Consider the following 23260-nt stretch of genomic DNA (forward strand, 5'->3'; position numbering starts at 1 on the left):
GACTGAGACTAAAATATCTAAATGTCTGAAACTTTTGTGCTCCATGTTGCATGTCACTACTTCCAGACATGGCTGTTATCAGTGGAGGCAAATAAATCCACCCATAAAGAAGGAGAGGAAACATATGAAAGAGTGTTCTGACTTTGGAGCTTGGCTCATTATGTGTGCTTAGGAGTCCTCTCTTTAGCTTCTAAGCATGTCATGAGCCTACTGTTAATGTTTTCAGCGGATCTATCCTGTTAAGAAGGAGGGAGATCAGAAAGCCTGATCATGACTTGAGTCAGTAATGTTCAAGCATGAGAAAACAGAATTCTAGTCACAAAGCAACTTTTCATTTGCTATTGCCTAATTCTTAAGTCCTGCAGTCTTTTCAAGATGAAGTAAAAGATTTATATAAGCAATTTTACAAAAAATTTCACTTACTGCCTTGAGAGGAGGTTTAAGTGAGCTTGCTTTACTTAAAATTATAATGAAATGGAAGATGAACTAGGTGACCTGTTCTCTGGACCAGGGTACGTTCATCATGTCTTGAGCATAGCTGAAAATGATATGTGGCTTACTAAGAAAAATATGCCACACAGCACCTTTCTAAACAAACTCTAGCCTTCAAACTAAAACAGTACTTCTTGAACAGTTTATGATCTCAGACGTGTAAAATATTCTTAGATTCCCAGCCTCAGCAATAGAGATTTCAGTTGAATATCACTACCTCTTTAATCACTTTAATTGACTCCGGCCTACTGAGGAGTTATAAATAACAAAAAATATCTAAGAAAAGTTGCTGTTTCTTCTTTATAATTGATCTCATTTGTGTTCACAAGAACCAGGGTGCACACTCATTATGAAGTTGTTGACCAAACTTTTGTGGTTAGTGTAACATCTGAGTAAGGACAAGTTTCCCACTAGTGATATATACCTTGTATTTTTTTTTTCTCCCATATTTACTGAATGGGTGAAATTAGGTAATACTCCAAAATTTCCAGTAAAATCACAGCCTTCTTGAAAATTGACAGCTTAATTGCTCAGTTAGAGGGCTCTGGGTAATCCTCGGTACACTTGTGATACTTTTAAAGCGTGCTAGAGACGTATTCATCTAATAATAAAGATGAAAGATTTTGATAAAGTAAACAAAATATTGGAGTGGATCCAATATTCATCACAGTTTGCAGATACAATTGCCACTGTTATCATTGTTTCCACAATGTAGCATTCAGGATTTCACAGAACAATAGAATCATTAAGGTTGGAAAAGACCTCCAAGATCATCTGGTCCATTTGTCCCCCTACCATCAATGTCACTAAATGACACTAAACTATGTCGCCAAGCACCACGTCCAACCTTTCCTTGAACACCCCCAGGGACGGTGACTCCACCACCTCCCTGGACAACCCATGCCTAACTGCTCTTTCTGAGAAGAAATGTCTCCTCATTTCCAACCTAAACCTCCCCTGGCGCAACTTGAGGCCATTCCCTCTAGTCTAGTCCTTTTCCTTCCCACTAGTTACCTGTGAGAAGAGGCTGACCCCCAGCCCCCCACCACTTCCTTTCAGGTAGTTACAGGGAGCAAGAAGGTCTCCCCTGAGCCTCCTCTTCTCCAGACTAAACAACCCCGATTCCCTCAGTTGCTCCTCATAAGACTTGTGTTCCAGGCCCTTCACCAGCTTCGTAGGATTTTCTGCTATATCTGCTTTTTCTTTCTTTTAATGGTTTGATTGAAATTATTTTGATTCCTCTAAACGATGGTTGGAGATGCTCTCCACTTTTCATAATTTATCTCAAAGAAATATAATAATGGTGACTTAAATATTACTTTCATATGGTTGTAAGTCTAAACGAATTAAAGTTCATATATACATAGAATCGAAAATGTCTCCTGATTTTCTCCAAATAGCAAATTCATCACAAATATGTTAGTCATTTTGGATGACCTGAATATTTGTTTTCCTTAAATGAATGTGTTGTTTGAAAAACTTTGCCTACCTTGAATTCAGAAGTCCATGAATATACTGAAGGATTACTGCTGAGTCAGCAATAGGTATTTTGACAGTCATGGTGTGTTTCCATTAATGATTACTGACAGGAAAAGCCAAAAACTAGTAATAATGCAGAGGTATGGGAGAATCCTATGCTTTTCTTTTATGTATGCAGTTCTGAGCAGCTAGTTCACATCAGTGTGAAGGACTCACATTTTGAAACATGCAATACGCTCTTAGATTGTGAAGGAGTCAGTGTGTTTATTGCAAACTGCTTCTGGGATTCTTAAATGGGTCAGATGGGTGACTTTTTTCATGCTGTTGGGAAAAGGTCCATTTTGGATCAGGACAGCACTCCAAGCCAAACTTAAGTTTTTGTTCCAAATCATGGATGAGTTGCAGTTAAGCATTTCTTTATTGCTTTATGTTGAATGCTGCCAAACTGTTTTCATTATCCTCACTGTAGGCTGCATCTTGACTAGAGCAAACTTTCAAAATGTATTCAACATCAGCTTCAGTGGTTAACCTTTATTTTTAAGGTTTATAATTTTGTCAGAGGACTATAATCAAAGCATTAGGAACCTTAATGTAAGTGCCATGTCTACTTTACCCTCAAACCTGCAATATCTAAATATAACAGGCTAAGGTTTGAATGCAGATGTGCTTGTGCTATGCTTTGTTTGCTGTTCCTGTTTTTTCCAGAAAAGCATATGTAGAATATATTTATCTGATAGTGTAGCTGAGATAACATTATAATTTTGACAAACATGATTTCTGACAGCAAATTTTGCTATAAAGGTGCTGATTTTGCATTTAGAAAAAAATGGATTTGCTTTCCTTGACTTAATCTAAATTATTTTCTCTAAGTTAGAATTATACAATGAATCTAAATAAATAGGTGTTAATGGATTACAAAGTACTGTTTTGAGGTACAGTTTTTATACAATTACTCAAGAATTAGAGACAACTGAGAATGAAAAATAAAATAAACAGCAACTTCCTAAAGACATGGATTCTCAGATTTCATATAACTTGTTCTAGTTTTTGATAGATTTTTTTTTACAGAAGTTAAAGAAAACAAACAAACAAAACAATTTCCCTTTCTCCACTATTCTGTCCTTATTCTGTGTGTTTTTTTTTTTTTTTTTTATTGTATCAAGGGAGGTTCAGAAAAGTACTAGGAAAATTTCTTCACCGAGATGGTAGTCGGGCACTGAAAGAGGTTCTCCAAGGAAGTGGTCATGGCACCAAGCCTGCTAGAGTTCAACAAATATTAAGACAATGCTGTCAGATATATGGTTTAATTTTTAGGTTGTCCTTTGTTCCACAAAGGAGTTGGACATGATGATCCATGTGGGTAATCCTTGGGATATGATTCTAAGATTTCAACGTTAGAGAATGAGTAAACAAAGCCTGTTTTTTAAAAGTGTCATTTAGATTTCATCTGGTAGGGTTCTTTCATTCCATATGTGTTCCAAATTCTTTCATTCCATATGTGTTCTTAGCTGTTCTGCTATTTTCCTTTCTTTATAAATATATTTTGTTTTTTAACTGCTTCCCAGAGCAAAGTGCAGTTGACATTCAAATCCCAATGTGTTGTTCATATTCTTCATTATCGTTTAAAAATTGCGTTGGTTGTTAGAATAACCCCACTGCTCCTTCAGGTACTCCAAAGTGAGTAGCTTTGTCCTTTGTTCCATACTCAACCCCAAAAGCTTGTTATTATATTAAAAATACTAAATGTATATTTTATATGGTTTCACTGAAAATACAGAAAAAAAATAAAAATCTAAGGAACCTTGTCTCCCTGAAATAATGGAGGCATGCTGAAAAGTTGGTCTAAAATTATTTTGAATGTTATGTGCAAAGTACTAGCAGACCTTAGTAGTCATAAGTAATGTGAAAGAAGATGGCACTGCAGGAAAAAGACTTCTACAAAGAGTGATAATAGGCCATACATCTAACAAAATCCCTTCATTTTATTTTATTTTTTTTTACCTTCACTCAGAAAGCAATGTTCAGTTAGATCCACTGTGAAGTCTGTTTTCCAGCTCAATAGTAATAAAACTAAATAAAGCCCTATTCCTGCAAGCTCACATGTATTTGGCATTACTTTTAGCATAAAATATTTACAAGCCAATATGAAAAAGTTTCAAGTCATATTTGAAATTGCTATAATATGTAATTCTTAAATATATATATAACCAACACAATTAATTCTGTGTTTTAACAAACAAAACAAAAAATACTCCCACTCCCCCCTTTCTCAGGAATTATAAACTTAATTATGTTGGGAATAAAGCTGTTTACAATGTACATCATTATATGAATAAATTGCATATGACCTTACACTAAATTACTTGTTTTCACACTAAGAGATGACCTAACATTACACTTCAAAGTATATTCTGAATTGAGGTAAATGGACAAAGATTATCTGTAGAGCAGGTCTCACTCAATAGTACTCAGAACTGAAGCTGACACACAGATCTAGTTAACCTTTTAGAATAGTTCAGTTGGAAGGGACCTACAGACTTTGAGTCCAAGCTCCTGACCACTTCAGAGCTAACCAAAAGTTAAAGCATGTCATTAAGGGCATTATCTAAATGCCTCATGAACACTGAAAGGCATTAGGACATTAACAATCTCTAGAAAGCCTGTTCCTCTGTTTGACCACCCTCGTGATATTGAAATTTTTCTTAACATCTAGTCCGAATGTCCCCTTTGTGCCCTTTCCATTCCTTCACATTTTATCAGTGGTTACCAGGGAGAAGAGATGTATTGTATGGGAACAATAAGGTCACCTCTTAGCCTCCTCTTCTCCAAGCCAGATAATCCAAGTGAACGCAACCTCACCTTATAGAACATATCTTCCATCCCTTTTACTAGTTTTGTTGCCCTCCTCTGGACATTTTCAAGTATCTTAATATCCTTTTTCTATTGTGGAGCCATGAACTTCACACAATATTCAAGGCAAGGCCATACCAATGCTGAATATAGCAAGACAATCACCTCTTTTGATGGCTGGTTATGCTGTGTTTAAGGCACCCCAAAATGTAGTTTGCCCTCTTGGCTGCCGGGGCACACTGCTGACTCCTGTTGAGTCTATTGTTGAGCATCATCCCCAGATCCCTTCTGGCAGAGCTGCACTATAGCCATATAGCCACTCATCTCCTAATCTATACCTGACTCTAGCATTACTCCATCCCAGGTGCAGCACTCAGCGCTTACCTTTGTTGAATTTCATGCTGTTGATGATTGTCCAATTCTCCAAAATATCTGGAACCCTTTGCAAGGGCTCTCATCCCTCCAGAGAGTCAACTGCACTTTCCAGTTTAGTATTGTGAGCAAACTTGCTAAGGATGCATTCAACTCCTGCATCCAGATCATTGATAAAAATGTTGAACAGAACTGTTCCTAGAACTGAGCCCTGGGGAACACTGCTAGTGACTGGCCGCCAGGCAGATGTAGCCCCATTCACTATGACTCTTTGAGCTCTACCATTGAACCAGCTCTTCACACAGCATAGCGAGAACCTGTTTATCTCACTGTTGGGCAATTTGCCCAGAAGGGTGTTGTGAGGGACAGTATCAAAGGTCTTACTAAAATCCAGAAAGATTACAGGCACTGCCTTCACTTCATCCACCAAGCAGGCGACCTTGTCGTAGAAGGAGAACAAATTACTAAGGCAGGGTTTTCCCTTGATGAACCCATGCTGACTATGCATGATAATAGCTTTGTTCTTTAAATGCCTTTTAGTAGCACCCAGGATAATATTCTCCGTAACTTTTCCAGGTGCTGTGGTTAGACTGACAGGTCTGCAGTTTCCTCGTCCTTCTCTTCTGACCTTCTTCTGCCTTCTTGTATTACACTGGCTGGCTTCCAGTCAGTGGGGACCTCCCCACACTCCCAAGACCTTTGATAATTTTTTGAGAGGAGTCCAGCTATAACGTCTGCTTACTCCCTCAGTACCCTGGGGTGAATCCTGTCAGGCTCCATGGACTTATGGATGTTCAGCTGATACAACTTGTCCCTTCAAATTTTAGTGGCCACAAGTGGAAAGTCACTGCTGTCAGACATGGTCCTCCAACTCAGAGGACTAAGCAGCCCAAGATTCATCATTAATATTAAAGACTGAGACAAAAAGGCATTAAATGCCTCTGGCTTTTCCTCACCTTTGTTAGGTGGCCATCTTCATCAGGTATCAGTCCAAGATTTTTCTTAGACCTCCTCTTGATGTTGACATACTTTAAAAAAGCTATTTTTTTGTCTGATGCCACACTGGCCAGCGTCAACTCAAGTTGAGCTTTGGCTTTTCTTCTTTTCTTCCTGCAGATGCAAACTGCAACTATGTAATCTCCCTGCGTAGCCAGACCTTGCTTTCAGAGATCATGTATTTTGTTTTTTCTGCCCAAGTTCCCAGAGCAGTTCCCTATTCAATCAAGCTGGCTGACTGTCCCACTTGCTTGACTTGTGACACAGTGGGATGCCTGCTCACCAAATAGTGAGGCCTGAGCAAATTATCTGAGAATCTCTAACCTGTATTTCAGTAGAGATCAATCCTCTGTGCAATTGCTAAACTAACATGTGAGGCTTCTCTTCATTTATTTAAACAACTTTAAAAGAACAATAGCATTCAACCAGTTTTGTAAAGAACATTCTTTAATCCTGTAAAGTCTAACATTGTGACTTTCATATACAAAATATCCTATATTTTTTGTTCCCCAAACTTTTTGCCATAGTTTACTTCGGTCTGCTACCACTTTGAACATTTATGAATGATTAAGAGTTGTACTGCTTTGTTTTCCTCTACAAATGAAAATCCTGTGTTATTTGATAGCATGGGTGTCTTATGGAGCCTTTTGAATATATCTTATTTTTAGATAGGATATGATCATTGAGAAAGTTTTCTGATAACATCTTGTCTGAAATAAGATTTATCTTCTCCGCGCCAGATCTATGTGTGTGCGTGTGTGGGGGGGTTGGTTTGTTGACCAGGTAATCCATTTAACAGAACAGACTTGAGGTAAAATAGTATTCCAAAACATTTCAGACTCAAATTATCCATCTCCTAGGATGAGGAATTTGATAACTTTAAATAATGTTTCAGCTGTTTTTCATTGACTCTGTATAAGCATGCTTATACTTAACCATAGTTAACTATCCTAAATACTGTTTGAATATATGCAATGCAAACATTTACTTCCTGATATAACTTAATTGAGAAAAATTGCATAGAAATATATTACAAAATGAAATAGTTGTTTCTATGATATAAGTGCTCAGGAAACTCTACATTTTCCTCAGCTCCATGCTGACAATTTTTTTGAAGTCAAAAGTAGACTAAAAATAACAGTATTCCATTAAATCTTTGCATTGATACTTAATACAGGAATTTAAACACTGAAGGTGCAAACCCTAGTATACCTAGGAGACATATATCATTTTCTCCATTTTCCACACTGATGAACCGAGGCACAGTAGATCAACATATGCATCACTGTGCAGATTGTTGAGAAGATTAAGACAGAGATAAGGACATGTACACTTTCCCTTAAAATATACACTATCCCCTAAAGCTGCATGTGCACTTTCAAGTAGTAACTTGAACGATCTTGGTTTAAATACCTCTTTCCCAAAACCTCTTAGATATAACATGAAGAAAGGAAGAGAGCACCTCCTTGAAAAGTTAGAATCTTTAGAGAGCCCATAGTTTTGCAAAAGGAGAATCAATGTATTTTGAAGTAATACTTTTGGATGACTAAATTATCTTCATTTTAACATCTGTCATAGAGTTGAACAAAATATGGTTTAAGGAATGATGAAATGGAGGAAAACAGGTGAGAATCAAATCCCCACTGAAAATAGCTTAATTTTATTAGATTAACGTAGCCTTTGATTACATCTTTTTCTCACATGATGCAAATAATCTGTGATGCTCTGAGGGTTTGAGATTTTCTAAAGCTGCTTTAGAAACAGCTTTCTTCTTACATTTTAGAGGGTGTGTGATAAATGGGTGTTGTCATCAATTGAAAGTTGGAAAATCTATGTCAAAATCATTACCGTGATTTACTGCAAAGTTAACTAGACAGCTATGTTGCCTAGCTAAGTGAAATTAAGTAAAGGTCCTGAGTAAAATCTTTGCCACTATTTAGGCATGTATAGGGTTAGTGTGGCTATGGCATGCATTGTTCCATGACTGCTAGGAGTGTCACACAGGTTATCAGTAATAGATGGGATTATTAAAATGTGTATGGGGAGGTTGTTTGAATCTCAAGAAGTCATGAGTCATGGTTATCTTGTTTATGGAAGGCTAACAGCTTCCATAAACTAAGTTAATTACTGTATGTTTCATCTGTGTTAGTTTAAAAACAAAATGTTGTATTACTTGTATTTGGGTTTGTAGAAAGTCCTGGCTCAGTGAAGTGCTGAAATTTAGAATGCTTGTGCAGACCTGAAGCCCAAACCGATCTTTTTAAGTTGCTCATCAACACTTAGAATAGAAAGATTTTACTTTAATCATATATATTTGATATTCTCCTGATCTTTAGAGAATGTGGACATAATTGTGTATCTGGAATGTCAGAACACCGAATGCTGGCAGTGAATGCTCCATCCTTTCTCTGCTTTTTTTTTTTGTTTGTTTTTCCTAAATTTCCTAAACACATGTCACTACTGTGTTTAGTTATACCATATATGTATGTATTGAAACAATTTGTTCTGGATCCCTCTGAGTGAGAGAGGCTCTTGATGCAAATTAATGGATTTTTTGTATGAATCTGTTAGAAGAAACAGTTCTTGGAAGACAGAATAAAATCATGTAAAATTGAGCAGAGATGGAACATTTTTGAAATCTACAGTAAGTTCTGACTGGAACAGAAGTTCTAGTCAGAAGAAACTCCATTCAAAACTTTCAGAAGTTTTGTTTTTAATTAGAGAGGCCAAAATGTTTATTTTTATTTTATTTTGTTTTGTTTTATTTTTATTTTATTTTTTATTTTATTTTTATTTTTTAATGTTGATGAAAATATTTCAATGCAATATAAAAATCCCCATCACTGATGGCTAAAATCATGGAATCTATAGATTCAATGAAACTACTTTTCATTTTGCATATGAAAAATACATAATGTCTGGAAAGATGTGTAACACTTTACAATCATAAATAAATGTATATTATATATAAATAATATACATTCAGAAATACTATATACAAATTATACAAATACAGAAATTATATATGCATATAGTCATTTTTAAATTATTAAATTACAGTATTTTTATCTGTTACATGCCGACTCCTGGGAAATGTCTAGTAAATATGACCTAGACATTTGTGGGCTCAGGGACCTCTCCTGAGGAGAGCAGAATCAGAGGACAGAAGACTAATAAATGTTCTGTTGCAAAAACAAGCAGAAAAGCTGGTGTGTTAATGTGTAAGGAGGCATGTCAATGTTAAGGAGATGTAGTTTATTGAGAAGGCAACCACTAAAAAGTGTGTGTGGTTTTTGGAGTTAGAGAATGTGTGTACTTCATTCATCTGGAGTGAAGTAAATCTGGAAGTGGGGAGGTTGTATCTTTCAAAATTCATCCGTCTATGTTTTTTGAAAAGGTCGGGTTTTGGCATTAAAGCTCTCATGTAATTTATATGCATAGAATAATAACATACTTTGAAATACTGTTTTGCCAAGGAACGTTCTGTATTTTATGAGTTATTACATGGCAATTTGTAAAAGATTTTATTTTCATAAACATATTTGAAAGCAAACAACAACTGGGGGATGCTTTTTTAAACAAGTTTTCTTCGTTGTACAAGCTTCCTCTGAAAATAGGATGACCCTCAAGAAAGTGTAGTAAAAAAAAAAAAAAAGGAATGCTAGTAGGGAAAATCTATCCTTGACAGCCATTACAACTAGTTCTGTGAGCAATGAAAGCCCTACGTCAGTTCTTTATTTATCAAGTAGCAATGTATCTTTGATCTCTGCTTTCTGATAGTCTCTTAGGTACAGATGAATGTAAAACATCTCTGTGTACAGCAGTGCATCTATTGGACATTGTGGGGGAACTCAGGAAGATTGGAAACTGCAGCTGCAGATTTCTATACTCTTGTGTATCAATACAGCATGCTTATGAGAATCAGCCAGGTTCTCATTTTTAAATGTTTCTGCATTAATGTGGAACAGCACATAGGATGTAGATCTACCTCACAACTTATAAAAATAGGTTTAAAAAAAAAGCTACCAACTGAAGGTTTAATGTAATTAAATTAACTGAAGGTTAATGTTTAAAAGTGTCTATTTAAAATACAATGTAAGGGGGAATGATCTATACTGGTAAGAAAAAGAAATCATTACTGTAAGCAGACCGTGTCAAAATATTGCCCTTTGACAACCTAGAACCTTTATTAACCATGAGCATATAAGGGATTACTAGGTTGTGAGATCTAGCACAGCTCAAAAACCTTGTGCTATAAACTTACATTAACCTCAGCGGCCTATCTACCAAGGTTGTCTTTAATTCTTCTCCACTCCCAGCATTATTGAAATGCCTGCTGTCTCTTGAATTCATTGATGGCTTTTACAGCCATGGCCACGAAAGGTAATGCATGCTGTAAATTTTCTGCTCGTAGACAAAGAGCAACATGCAAACACCTATATTTGTGCTGTTAGCTTTATATTATTAAGTTTTATACCTTGGCCTTCAAAGCTTATCCTTATTATTGCAGTTAACTTTGCTTTTTTTCTCCAAAAAGCTTTCTTAGCATTAGCTTTTCCTGCAAGACTGTTCTTGTTCATTTCTATTTATTTTAATGTCCTCTTTTAAGTGTTACCCAAACCTGGAATTGTACTTTTTTGCTTTCTCAGATCTTTTGCGAGCATCATAACAGTGCATATGTCAAAAGTGATAGGGAATCACAGAATTAATGTTCAAATGATCTTAGGAATGATAAACTCCAGTTCCTCAATCTTTGCCACCTGTTCAGACTACTCAGGGGCTGACAAAAAATAAAATAAAATTAGATTTCTTTGAATCTTTGAGTCAGTGCTTATAGAAATCTACTTACTTATTATCAATTTATATTTTAAGAGGGGCCTGAAATAAAACTTTGAATACAATCTTCAAAGTATTTTGTTGGTAGTAAAGAATGGATTTTTGAGAGTTAAAATTTTATTGTTAATGTTGTTTATTATCTTATTTTAATTTTCTTAGTTTCCATTTCATTTCAGTCAAATACAGAGATCATTATTTAGAAGAAGCATTGTTTAAAACATTCTGTTTAAAACACTGGAGGTTCACTGTTGTGGACTTAACCTGGACTTTGCTAATTTGCAGTCAAAACTATTCAGGGAATTCAAATATCTGAAACTTTATGAAAGAGTCTGAGAGGGAGGTTTTTTGTTTTGGTTTTTAGCAAAATATGTAAGTAAATTATTTTATCAGATCACACTCATTCTCCTAAAGATTTCATTTGCTCACTGTCATATCTACATATTCATCAAAATGTCTAAGTATCTGTCCTGGATTTCCTGTACTCAATAGAAAGACCAGAGGATGCCAGCTGTGAAGTTCTTGCTACATCTCTTAGGTTCCACTTGTCTGACAATAGCAAATTAGTCTTTGGACTGATTCTTTATACTCATATTTGAGTCTGCAGTATCTGCAGCTCTTTGGCATGTTTACTTATTTATTCATTTGAAAGATATGTTTGCAATATATGTCTCCCTTTCCCTGTTTGGCTAGTGGTAAAACGAATGGCACGTGATGCACTGCAACTGCATTACCTTCCTCCTGTGGTCAGAATTCAGTCTTCTGCTGGGAGTTGTCTGTGCTGTGTTCCTGCCAGAGTGCAGGCTTTCTCCTCTTAGCAGAAACAGCTTATTTCTCAGTTTTGCAGCTGTAAATGGTGTTCTGGGAGCAGTGTCCCAGAAACAGCGTCCTTTGTTAACAAGGCAGGGCTTTCTTTTAACACTTAGTCTTCTAGTTCTGCTGCTGCTTTCTCTCACACATATTTTTAATTGTATTTCATTCATAGCTGTCTTAAAAGTCCTGTCACAAATGTATTAAATTATGTTAGTGACCTAAATCCCACTGAAATCTAAAACTGATCCTCAAATCTATAAGTCAGATGGTTTCTATCCATAGAGGTGCCTCGGGATTTTGGAAGTTGTGAGGTAAAAGTTCCTTAAACCTTTCTAGTGAGTGCCTACAAAAGTTTTGATGCTTAGATCTCAATTCTGCGATGTTTGAACACCTGGATGAAACTTATATGTATATTTGACTGAAATTAAGAAGCTCTGCATTCCTTCACCTCCCCTCTCTTTGCTCTGGAAGGTGTGAATCAATAAGCTTGCAGTAAAAGCTGGCTCTTCACAGATTACAGTGACAAACATTTCATGGTCCCATGTGAGATTTTAATGTCCAAACTGGAGAGAGATGGATTTGAAGGGTGGACCATTCAGTGGATAAGGAATTGTTTTGAAGGCCACACCCAGATAGTTGTGGTCAGTGGCTCTGTGTTCAGGTGGAGGCCAGTGACAAGCGGTGTCTCTCAGAGGTTTGTCTTGGGACCAGTGCTGCTTAATATCTTTATCAATGACATAGACAACGGGATAGAGTGCACCCTCTGCAAGTTTGCAGATGACACCAAGCTGACTGGTGCAGTCAATATGAAAGAAGGAAGGTATGCCATCCAAAGGGATTTGGACAAGCTAGATAAGTGGGCCCATGTGAACCTAATGAGGTTCAACAAGTCTAAGTGCAAGGTGCTGCACCTGGGTCGGGGCAATCTCAGACAGAAATACAGACTGTGGAAAAGGACTTAGGGGTTCTGGTGGACAAAAAGCTCAGAATGAGCCAGCAGCGTGCGCTTGCAGCCCCGAAGGCCAACTGCATCCTGGGCTGCATCAACAGAGGAGTGGCCAGCAGGTCAAGGGAGGTGATTGTCCCCCTCTGCTCTGTCCTTGTGAGGCCCCACTTGGAGTGCTGCATCCAGGTCTGGAGCCCCCAGCACAAGAAGGGTGGGGACCTGTTACAGTGGGCTCAGAGGAGAGCCACAAAGGTGATCAGAGGGCTGGAGCACCGTTTTAAAGAAAAAAAATTAGAGATTTAAATTAGACGTTAGGAGGAAATTCTTCTCTGAGAGGGTGGTGAGGTACTGGCACAGGTTGCCCAGAGAAGCTGTTGATGCCCCACCCCTGGAAGTGTTCAAGGCCAGGCTGGATGAGGCCCTGGGCAACCTGATCTAGTGGGTGGCATCCCTGCCTATGGAAGGGGGGTTGGAACTGGAACTTGTATTTGTTTAGGGGGTATATAATGAGTGTACATTTTCTCCATCTGTAACATAAAATAAAATAAAAAAGAGTACTGCATATGTGAAAAGCTTGTTAATAGCTAAAATTATTACTGGTATTGTGATTTTATGATGTTACCCTCAGGAATGACAGTTGGAGAGGAAACAAAAAAATAGCCTTTTCACAAGAGGGCCCTATTTCACAGAATAATTCCACATACTTCTATGCAATATTAAGATTCAAAGCAAGAAATAACCTGAATGAAAATAAAATGATCTCCACATGTTTATTTGGCATAAGTAATTACTATATTTTGTTCTTGCTCACAATATCTAGTTGTGGTTGGAAATCATTTTGAAATTGATTAGCATTAGAGAGGAAAAATGCTAACTGATTTGATCAGTCATTGATCTGATTTGCATCTTTTTATAATTTTTTTTTGGGGGGGTGGTTATTTTTGAGCACTAAGTAGCTACATTTTAAAGACTTTTTTCAAACAAAATCTTCACTTTTCTCAAAGTAAAGACTTTAGCCTATATTTTTAAAATCATAACTTCTATTTCACAAAGAACATTATGCCAAATTTGCAAGTATTTCCAGGTGGCCTAAGGTCACTTTGGCTGAGTATGTCTTACTCATCTCTTAACACCTTCAGTCATGGTACGTGAATACCTTAACTTCTTTTATTCTTAAATTATTTTTGCATGCACTGCTGAACTAAAACAGCGATATCAGTACTGCATGCCCACGTTTATCTCGTTATATATGCTTTTCTACTATTGAAGAACAGGCGTGACAAGCAAAATACTGGATATCTGCTTAATCATAGAATGATAGAATCAAAGAATCATTTAGGTTGGAAAACACCTTCAAGATCATCTGGTCCAGCAAAGAATGACAAAGACGGTAATAAATGGAGCCCTAAATTAAATACAGGCAAAGGGACATGGTAAATACATGTAGTGGGTCTGTGTAATAAATGGTTCATCTTCTCAGAATTATTCAGTGCCATGGAGTGAGGTGATGACAGCAGCCAAACAGGAACACTCATAAGCACATTGCATATTTCTCTGGAAATATTTCCAAATACTAGGTGAACAAAGAGAGTCTTATCTAGCTTTATATATTGAAACTATATGTTTTATATTCACTCCAAAATGCATTTTTGTAACTGTCCCTGCTAATATGGTTTCTGAATTCTTCTTTGTTCACTGTAGGTAATGTAGGTTCATTTAAAGTTTGAAGTAACCACAGCATGTGTTTAGTCATGTTAAAGAAAGCATTCTTAGTTTATGCAACTGTTATAACCCTCCATAAACAAGCAAGCATAAAGTAAACTTCTGAAGCTTGTTTGTTTGTTCTGCTCCTTTTTACCTACAAATTCCTGAACTAAAGAGGAAGATCAGCTATGATATTGGTATTGATCAGTATTTCCGTGTATTTTTGATAGAGTATTAGATAGAATTGATATATAGAGAATCTTCAGAACCTTCTGAGAGATCTTTCAGAACTGAAAGAGAGCAGGGGCATTCTTCTAAATGAGCCATGTGTTTCTGGCATCTTTTTCCTTCTCTGTTAAAGGATGAAAGAGTGCTCTATGAAAAAAATAAAATATGCTTGTGAATGATAGGTTCCATAGATTGAAGTAATAACACTGATGTCCATATGCTGATTTCCTATTTGTGAGCCTATTGAATAAATATTGAAGAAAGTTGGCAGGCTGTAAAGAAGGATTTTGTTTCTCTTTGAGTTTTATTTATTTGTTTGTTTGTTTGTTTCTCTGCTTGGATAGTTTGTTTTGTTTTGTTTTAGTGTTTTGGGTTTTTTTTAAGCTGTGAAAGTTTTCTTTCAGGCTTCCACTGTTAAATGTTGCAAACTGAAAAGCATACAAAGCAAAACTGAGGGTACATCTGACTTCCCAAGATCAAAGCAACCTTTTTAAAATATCAAATTATGCTACATTCCTTCAGATGTCACAGGAACAATAGCAGATTCCTGTGGAATTCATTCAGATTTTTAGTCTGAGTGTTAAACAATATTGACTATTTGTATTGATAATTTCAAATGGACAAAACGGCAGAGGTATATAGTTAGCTGTTCATTTTTCTTCTAACAATTGAAACATTTTAAAGCAAAGATGACATTGAGATACCGCTGAAATTATGCCAGAGGTGATACTTCCATTCATTCTTCTTTATGGTCACTTGTAGTCTGGACCACTGCACCTGTGATTCATAGAATTATAGAATGGCTTGTGTTCGAAGAGACCTCAAAGATCATCAGGGATACCACCCTGCTCAGAGTTGCTCAAAGCCCCATCCAGCCTGGCCCTGAACACCTCCAGGGATGGGGCATCCACAGCTTCTCTGGGCAACCTGTTCCAGTGCCTCATCACACCCTGGATGAAGAATTTCCTCCTAACATCTAATCTAAATCTTCACTCTTTTAATATAAAATCACCCCCCCCCTCCCCCACCTTGTCTGAGTATTATCTGCCTAAGCAAAAAGTTGCTCTCCATTTTTTATTTTATTATTTATTTATTTTTTTAGTAAGCCCCCTTTAAAATATTGAAAGGCCGCAATGAGGTCTCCCTGGAGCCTTCTCTTCTCCAGGCCAAACAGCCACAGCTCTCTCAGCCTTTCTTCATAGGAGAGGTGCTCCAACCCTCTGATCAGCTTTGTGGCCCTCCTGTGGACCCACTGTAACAGGTCCACATCCTTCTTGTGCTGGGGTCCCCAGACCTGGATGCAGAACTCCAAGTGGGCCCTCACAAGGACAGAGCAGAGGGGGACAATCACCTCCCTTGACCTGCTGGCCATTGCTTTGTTGATGCAGCCCAGGATGCAGTTGGCCTTCTGGGCTGTGAGAGTGCACTGCTGGCTCATGTTGAGCTTTTCATCCACCAGAACCCTCAGATCTTTCTACTGACAGATTTAAGTCTGATTCCTTACTGTCCTTACTGACAGATGTGTCTAATGTGTCATGCAGCTTAATCAGGAGCGAAGTACTTCATGGGTGATATGTCTGACAGAGGATTGTATTTCTTACAGGAAAACTTGGACTAAAGATACCTGGAGTACAGTTTTCTTGAGGTATTGCCAAAAGACACCATTCAAAAAAAAATGAATTTTTTTTTTTTTTACAACAGACCAACCTGAAATACATAGTTTTATTTTATTTTTATAAATTATTTTTATTTTTAATTTAATAATTTTTATTTTAGCTAGCAAAAATTTGTTATTTTGCAAGGAAGCAACATTATTTAGAAAAGAGGAATTAGGAATTTGGTGTAAAGTGAGAGTAGAAGGGATAGCATGGAAGTTATTTAGTGATTTTTTTGAAGTTATCTGTATGAAACTAGAAATTCATCTTTTGTAGGTCCATTTAGAAAGAAAAATATGTGAAGGAAAATAGCTCTTTTCAATGTTGTGTGTCATATGTGGAGTCTTAAGAACACAATGGGAGCATGTCTTATCTTTTTGTTTACTTTTTTTAAAGAAAAACTGAAACTGTGATTTCAAATGTCAAGATTTTCATAAAGTACATATTGAGCATAGACAAGTGCTCACTGACTTTCACTGAGGTTTGTATTGAAACTCATTCTGTCTTTTAGTGAGAGCAGGATTGCTTAACTGAGTCATTGCAGTAATTTTATTTATTTATTTAAAGAGAGAATTACTGTTTCTATGGCATTCCGGGTCTCTTAATAAAGTAGCTTTTAATTATTTTTCTCCTCTATGCATCTACTTCTGATATTTATTACTGGGGGGAAAAAAAAAAGTTTGTTTAAAGAAGAAAAAGTCATGAAGACCTATTTGAACTGTCCCTACTTCCCCAAAGAGCTGTATACATTCATGCAGTAAAAACCTGTCCTTTTCAAATATTCTATTATGTGCAATACTTTTCTCTAAAAGTAATTTTAGAGATGATAGTAAAATCTACTCATTGAATGAATTGTTACTCGTTGTAAAACACCAGAAATGATGGAAGTGTTTTAGTTCATACTCTACAGATGATAGTAACTCTGAAAAACAGCATAGCATTTAATTGGTTTATATAGGATTTCATATATTTGGAGACATAGGATTTAATCTATTTTGTTTTCAGTTTATTGTTGTCATTCAAGACAATGGACAGAGTAGATTCATTAGAAAGAAGGCACAGAACTGAACTGTAAAAATGAACGCACAAAACTACCTGGGTTTTTGTAGATGGATGCATTAATTTTGTGAATTTGCTGATTAAGTAGTTTCATGTATAGACATATCACTTCAGGATAGCTTCATTTCAAATGTTCAGAGATGGTATTCTTCCTGCCTTTGTACATTTTACATGATTTAGTAGTAAATACAGAATGAAATCTCTGGCTGCATGAAGCAACTTTTAAGATGAAGCTGTAGTATGCAGAGCATCCAGCTTTTCCAGCACTATTTACTTGACTGGCATAATTAGCATACTACAATTGAGCATGTCCAAGGGAAGCATTTCAACCTTATGACATTAAAATCAAAGGAAAACAAAACAAAACAAAACAATTTCAGTTAATTGGCATGGCAGTATTCTATTCTATATTCTGCTTCATTGGTTTTGGTGCATCCAATAAAAAGAAATTTAGTAGCATTCAATATATTGCAAAATAGGACTGAAAATCTAATCTCAACCTTTTAATAATTTCTGTATCTGTAGCTAATGATGAATAGAAAGAAATATAATACTAAAATGCAAATAATAGTGATTCTAATTAAAATTATATTTACAACAGTGAAACTACTGTTTCTCACAAAGTCACTCTTGTTTTTAAGTTAACATAAAAGAGGTGTCTCTCTCAGTGTTGTTTTTAAAGTCCGTGGAATGAAAGCTATATGTAGTACAAAGTATTTCCCCAACTGGCTGGAGATTAAAAAAAATAAAAAAATAAATGGATTTATCAATAGACAGTGAAATAATAAATAACATCTGATGATTTTTGTGCTGTTCTAATTCATTTCTAATTTAGGTGATAATTTGTTCTTTAGGTAGCTTAGTTACAATTTCACCGTACCTCTGTTTGGAAAGAACTTAAAGATGTATCTTGGTCTAACCAATGAGATTTTTTGACTGATTTCAGTGAAAATTGGTAAAGTCTCATAATCTGTTTTAAATATGTTTCCCTTCATTGATCATAAGTTTATGTGAAGGGTACATTTTTACCAAAATGTCCTGTATATTAACAGATGCCAAAGAGTTCAGGTTCTCAGAGAATAAAGTGTGGCAGTTCTTTCACATAACAGTGGTGTTTTTGTCAGTGACACTTTCATCTGATGACTTATGGCCCTGCTTAGATATGTATGCAAAGAACAATGGTAATTAATTACTGATGTTAAATTTTATACAGGTTATAATTGATGTTATATTCTCATAGGCAGACTTCATTCATATTTCCTAGAATACACTCAAGTTTCCTTACAGATAAGAAATATCTGTGCTGTTATATATCCATTTAATGTACATTTGATATACAAGTGAGTAGAAGGGATTAAGCCCTTAAATATCTTGTATGCCAAACATAACATCTAGTATTTGGCACATAATAAACTCTTCCTATGACACATAAGCTTTATTCTGGATGAGAAGGCAGACTTTGGAGATAAAGAACTGCCAAATTTACCATTATTTCTCCTGTAAATTGAATCTGTGAACGGCCTTAAATTTATGTGTGACAGTCATAAAATATTATTTCATGTCTAGTTTAGTAGTCTGCCAAATTTGAAGTTATTAATACTTTGTAACTGGCTAGACGCGGGATGTCATGGACCAAAGACAAAGGAATAATCTATTTTCAGGCCTTTCCCTGATGAATTTATAAAGCTTATTGCAAGAGGCAAAAATGCCACTGCTTATCAAAAAAGAGCATAAATATATGTCTGAGTAGAAGGTGTTGGTCAGCTTTAAAATGGTTGTTTTTAACAGCTCCATACAAATAAAAAAAATAAACATGACCCTGCTATTTTTAATGTTTTATTTAACATCATTGAATTTAATTTTACTTTAAAAAAAAATAATTGTAGACATTTAAGTTATATTACTATCATAGAAATTAGGGGGTATACGTAATTATAATTGAAATGAATAATACAAATTCACAGTTGAGTCTGATACCAATTTCATATGAACACCAGACTACCTGACTTTTAACATGACTATTGATTTTTAGATCACGGTGATAGGATTAGTTCTATACAAACACTGTGTTCTTTGTACAAACACTGCTGAAAGAAGTACTACTCGGTATTTATGATTATTAACAACATGTATAATGGTACCACTAGTTTTATTTAAATATAAGATGCTTCACGTGCAAGTCTGGAATGTACAGCCCTATAAAACATCTTAGAGTTTGTATTGATACCGTACAGTATGACCTATTGTGGTAGCTGCTTTGTTAAAGGAGTGAGTCTCCTCAAAAAACTTGTCTTATGCTCGAGTAGGAATTGAGGCTTTGATGCAGTTTATTTGCTGGTCCCAGGTCTGCAAGCTGCTATATTCAAAAAATAATATTAGAAAAATACTGATTCTAGTCATAAAACACTGTGTGTTTTATGTGTATACACTGTATGTGTATTTGTAACTTTGTGCTTTGTAGCTGCAGTGGATAGAGATATTAATATTCATCATTGCAAGTAGGCGAAAAAGAGAGAAATCTCAAGACTGGGTAGATATTCCCTAAAAATCAGTCATTCACTTTTCACTGCATCAGTTTATTGGAATGAAATTATTCCGACTATGTTTGTTAATTGCTTTTTTATTTCCTCTCTCTAGCCATCTGTTGTAATTGCTTGTGATTGCTTTTTCAACACATGAAAAAAACAGTATCAATAGAACTTTTATGATTATCGTGTTTGTAATTCCACAGATGTATTTAATGCAGTGAAAAAGTGAGTACACATAAATCTAGATTTTGCTACCGATGGGAAAGTAGCTTGCCCCATTTTAGTTCCTTTCCCAATGCTTCCCCCCAGAGCGTAATACTATGGAATGAAAGTGTCATGGTCAGGTTTCTGTGTGTGTGTTTGTTTGGTCCCTTAATGTGAAGGAGACTACTGGGTATAGTTTGTCCTCACCAATGCAATGAAAATTGTTTTTCTCAAGGAAGTAGCCTATCCATTTGGTCTTCAGCATGCAAACCTTCGTACAGCCTGGTGTATGTCATCAAGTAGTTTTCAACATTGTTCACCTTCATTGTGTCAGTGTTGAGTCATGTACAGGAACCACGAAGAACTTGTTTCCAGGAAGTGTGAGTAAAAGGACCTTAGGTTTTTAAAAAAGAGGGCTTCTCCTATTGTATTTTTTAAAAAGTTGGAAAGTTTGCATGTTTACACCGGTTGACTTATTGTACAAGCATGAGAATCTAGTATTAGCAAGACTGAATCCTTTGCAAGAAATTTGGATTGCTAGCTGGTAGATTTCTAGCTTTGGGGAGCACAGGTAGAGCCTCTATGGTTATATGCCTAGGAATTATTCATTGTTATCCATAGTAGTTAAAACTTGACTTATATTATACTTCTACCTTACATTAGAATCAGTTATACTTACATTATTTCTGTAATGCACTACTTGGTTTTTATTGGCCTTGACCCTGTTTACCACTCAAAAATGGAAAAGCTCCCGTTGATCTCAGCAGTAAAGGATCAAAGATGCCTTCATCACAACACACTCAAAGAGCATCTCAATTACTAAGTAGAACATTGTCTCTTTTGTAGCATGTAAATGAGATCCTTATGTTTAGGTCATGAGGCATTATGGTTGTGAAGCGTTGGGATTCTGCATATCTGGATGCTGTTCTTTTTCTTAAAAGTTCCACATGTAACTTCTAGGTTGGTTTGCAAGGCACTCTATGAAGGCTGTGTGTGCCTTTGCAGAGTGCTGGATGCATCCTTTTTTGTTTCATGACCTGAAGCTCTGTAACACTTGATTTTCTGTGACTCGTTTTCTGGTGATACATACAGCATCTCATTCCAGGTTGCAAAATACTATGAAATTCTCCGATGGCTGAAACCATAGGTCTTGTGAAGCAGTAGATTGAAGGCAGAAGAATGCAGGTGTTTGTTGTAGATGACAACTTATTCAGCTAACATTATTCGTTATACTTTCTCTGACCTTTTGAGTCTTCTTAATTCTCCCTATTTTTTTCTAGCTTTAGATTAATATTGTGTGTAAATTGTATTACCAAACATATTGTTAAGCTGACAGTACACCCTCAAAGTGTTGTTCGTTTGTTTGTTTGTTTTTTGAGGTTCCTAGACTATTCAGGATTCTTTTAACTTACAGGGTTCAAATTTCCATCCAGAATACATCTATGTGTGTATGGAAGAGTGACATGGTAAACACTAATAAAATTAAGGAGAATATTTAGGTGTATGATACACTATTTTAACTACCGGCTTTTAAGTATGCACATTCAAAATTTAGCTGTTACATCTCAGTATTTTTTCCTGCATCTCCTAGATCAATCAATATACAAATCTCCATCTAATTAAACTTGATTCATAGTCTGTTCATGTAATTGATACTGACTCCCACTGACCTTAAAAGGTGTTATATCAAGACTTTACTGTGGAAAATCTATAGACTTACACATCAAAAAAGCTCAAACTAAAGCAAAAAGAACCCCATACGACTCGTGTATTTCTGCTGCTCATTTTCAGGAGTCAGATTGTGTCAGCTTTGGACTGGCTATGGTCAAACTATGTTGAATGGCATATTTATTGTTTCTATAGTACTCTGAGACCTTTCAAGATGTTCAAATAAGTATTAATTTATATTATCAATATGAAAACATCTAAATAAGTTTATTGTAATAATACTCTCTCCTAAAATCAGAACATTTGATTCTCCAGTCTATAAATCTTCATAACAGTCCTACAAGGTTAAAGATATTACTCTCTCTGTTACAAAGGTGAAGACTATAGCTCTGTATATATTTGACAACTTGTTAATTTGATGACACAGAAATTTTGTAGCTGAAGCAGGAACCTAGTACCCATCTCTTAACTTCTATCAATTGTTAGTTATTGCTTTATGTGCATACAGGTAAGATTGTAGGAGCTGTATGTAGAGAAAATAAATATATCAGTAAGGTATGTGTTTTACAGAGCAGAATCATAAGGATGCTTTCTTTATCATAGAATGGGTTGGGATGGAAGGGACCTTAAAGATCATTTTACTTCAATCTCAGGTCTCCAGCTTTGTTCTGCCCTTAATAACTTTCCTCTATACTCTAAAACAATTGAACAAGAAAAAACAAGTACCTTGAATCAGTGACTACATGTTTGAGTATTTATTATTTGCTTCCTGAATTCAAAATCTATGTGGATTGTTAAGTGACATTTAAGGTAACTAAGAATAGAGTAAAGGAAACATTATTTAATTCAGATGGCTTGACATACACATTCACTTTCAAAGTAAAAGTGAGAATATGGAGGTATCCTGAAAGCGTTCAGAGCCATGAAGCACCTTTACTGTAAGTACAGAAAATACCCAGAAAGGATATGCAAGTTTTCTGTGAAAGTATATGTGGACTCTGTTAGCAGGTTCAGATGAACCTAATGAGATAACTATTTTAAAAGACATTAGTATAGATGAGAGTAACATAATTTATATAAGGCAGATAGAAATTGAACAAGAAAATAGGTTAGCATTACATTTAAAAATATTTACTGTACTACGAAACCACTGAAAAAAATATTCCAGTGAAGAAATCCGAACAAAGTAGACTAACATTTGGCATGTTTCAAGTGGCAGAGAAGAAATAATATCCCTACTGTAGATACTCAAACAAATCAAGTATTCTCAGCCACTCCTTATACGTCGTGTTCTATAGTCCTCTCAACATCCATACTGACAGATTTAAAGCTATGACTTTTCAAGATGACTACAAAATAACTACAGTGAGTAATGAATAGTGAAAAACTAATGTTAAAATCCACTGCAGAAGTAACATCAGTTTACTGTCCTA

General features: G+C 35.8%; 1 protein-coding gene across 32 annotated transcripts in view; it reads left to right on the top strand.

The window, feature by feature from the left end:
- NRXN1 (neurexin 1) overlaps positions 1 to 23260 on the top strand; it is a 725132-nt gene that overhangs the window by 254516 nt on the left and 447356 nt on the right. The gene's annotated exons all lie outside the window — the stretch shown is intronic.

This window comes from Anser brachyrhynchus, assembly GCF_964034855.1.
Source record: "Anser brachyrhynchus genome assembly, chromosome: 3".
In the NCBI taxonomy this organism is placed as follows: domain Eukaryota; kingdom Metazoa; phylum Chordata; class Aves; order Anseriformes; family Anatidae; genus Anser; species Anser brachyrhynchus.